The sequence below is a fragment of the Austrofundulus limnaeus genome, unplaced genomic scaffold (assembly GCF_001266775.1).
Source record: "Austrofundulus limnaeus strain Quisiro unplaced genomic scaffold, Austrofundulus_limnaeus-1.0 Scaffold2, whole genome shotgun sequence".
Classification (NCBI taxonomy): Eukaryota; Metazoa; Chordata; class Actinopteri; order Cyprinodontiformes; family Rivulidae; genus Austrofundulus; species Austrofundulus limnaeus.
This window is the reverse complement of record NW_013952404.1, coordinates 1,499,436-1,501,697: the sequence shown is the minus strand read 5'-3', so window position 1 is coordinate 1,501,697 and position 2,262 is coordinate 1,499,436.

Genomic DNA, 2,262 nt, shown 5'->3' with positions numbered 1-2,262 from the left:
CTGTAAAACAGCAATTAGCTGAGTCAGGCTTGATTTTTAATAATCTTTTCCTGTTAAATTAATAAATCAAATCAAATCAACAATTGTTTGGGCTGCTATTTATTTTATGAGATATTACATGTTATAATTTGGACGATCACGTGACTTGGCCTGAATTGTTTACGTCTGTGACAACAGGCCAAGTCACGTGATCGTCCGAAATTATAAAGTGTAATATCTCACAAACTATAGCAGCACAAACAGTTGTTTCAACGGCACAAACCTACTCAAACAAAGCACTACAAAATTCGACTAGTTTGGTTTATGTTTGGTTCATTTTGGAYCGAGCGGGTGGGATGATGACCCCTGAATGACCCTTACAAATAATCTTTATTAAATAAAAAACCATAGCAGCACAAACGACAATTTCAAGTGCACAAACGTGCACAAACGAAGCGCTAACCACTTATCTTATTAGCCTTTTTTTTTTCCTGTGGTTCATTTTTTTGGAGGGGTTGGCTTCACTCAGCTGATCTTGTCCCATCACCCCATCACTGCTATGTCATTAGCTTGTTTGTGTAAATGCTGAATCAGCATCTTAGAACATTCGTGCAGACAATTGACATCCAACTTTTAATTTTCCATTTTCAAAAACAAACAAACAATGTTCTGTTCACGAATTACAGGATCCCATTTTGTCAGGATGATGATTGAATAAGAACTGAAGCTGTTTTCAGAGAATTCGAGTGTCGGTAAATTCGGTTCTGAGAAATAGTTTTGACCTGTTTTATTCTACCTCTGTTAGAATTTGCTTCCTCTGAGATGAATTGTAATTTTCTTTTAAGGTTGTTGGGCTAAAAGCATTATATATATTGTAATTTCCTTTGATCCTTTGCTAATTCACTTTCTGGCCATGTCATTCAGCTCTTTATATGGTCATTCAGCTCTTTATATGTCTAATGGAGGAATTCCTGGAAAAAAAGAATTGACATTACTTTAACTGCAGCGAAGCTGTAATATTAGAGAACCATTATTTAAAAAATCAGGGGGGTAGCGTATTTGCACAATTACAGCAAGCACTTCAAGAACGAGTCAAGCATCCAGTGTTTTCTATTTTCTAGGAGGAAAAAAAAGACACTAATGGGTAATTGTCTCTGCAGCTTATCTTCATTAAACAGGAAAACCCAGTGTGTGCAATACTCTCTCACAGGTGCACAGATTACTCAGAAGCCAGAAGAAGTGAGCAGGTACAAATAAGGKTGAATGCAGCTGTATTTGGGTGAACTCGAGGTTGTGGGGGGGAGATGCACATTAAGGCGGAAACGAACATGAATGTTATTGGACGGGCCGGGCAGCGCTGTAACCAGGCAGGGAGCAGCTGTCAGGATGTGTGTGGAGGAGCCTGCGTCACTGAGAGATAATTCTGAGAAGGAGGCWGAAACTCCAGCATCGGCTCTCCTCCTCCAACCACCACCACCACCACCCTACCCACTCAGCACTCTCCACTCCGGACGTTTGCTCCCTCTTTCCGTCTCCCATTTTATCACTCAGATGCTCATCATCACTCTATCTCACATCCTTTCCATTTAAGAACCACCATGTCCCAGCTTCCTCTTTATTCTTGAGCTGTATTTCTAAAGTAACAGGTATATGTGAGCAGTACCGAGAAACTAATTAGAAAATTGCAAATAGAGACTCATTTCAGAACCAGTTTTGAGCTRYAAAGCTATGAGTTTAATTTAAAGTAGCCTAATAGTGACTTTTAGAGAAAGCACTACAAAATCACTGTGTTGCATCAATGCTGTAACATTGCATCTACATTTTAATCTCAGTGAAATAGACATGTCACAATGGCTAGAAGGTTCTAAAATAGTACATTTGAAGACAGCAATCTACCTAAATTGTATTGCACCATCCGTGCTGCAACCTACACTCTAAGAAATGAAATATTGGATTTAATTAACCATGTTATGTCAACTGGTTCCATTTAACTAAGTTGAGGAAATCCAAAGCATACCCAATTTCTAACCAAAGAATTTGAGTATGTTGCTTTGAACTTACTCAACTCAGTTAACCAGTTGACATAACATGGTTAAGTAAATCCAACATCTGTTTTTTAGGGTGTAAAAGCTCTTCAGACGAAATGACATGATGCAAAAGTGATACTGTGGTAAAATCATGATATAAAATTCCTTTAAAGGGCCAATATTATGTGTTTCTCAATCATACGTTTAAATACTATACCATAATAAATTATCTAAGTATCTATGTCACCTTTAGTTG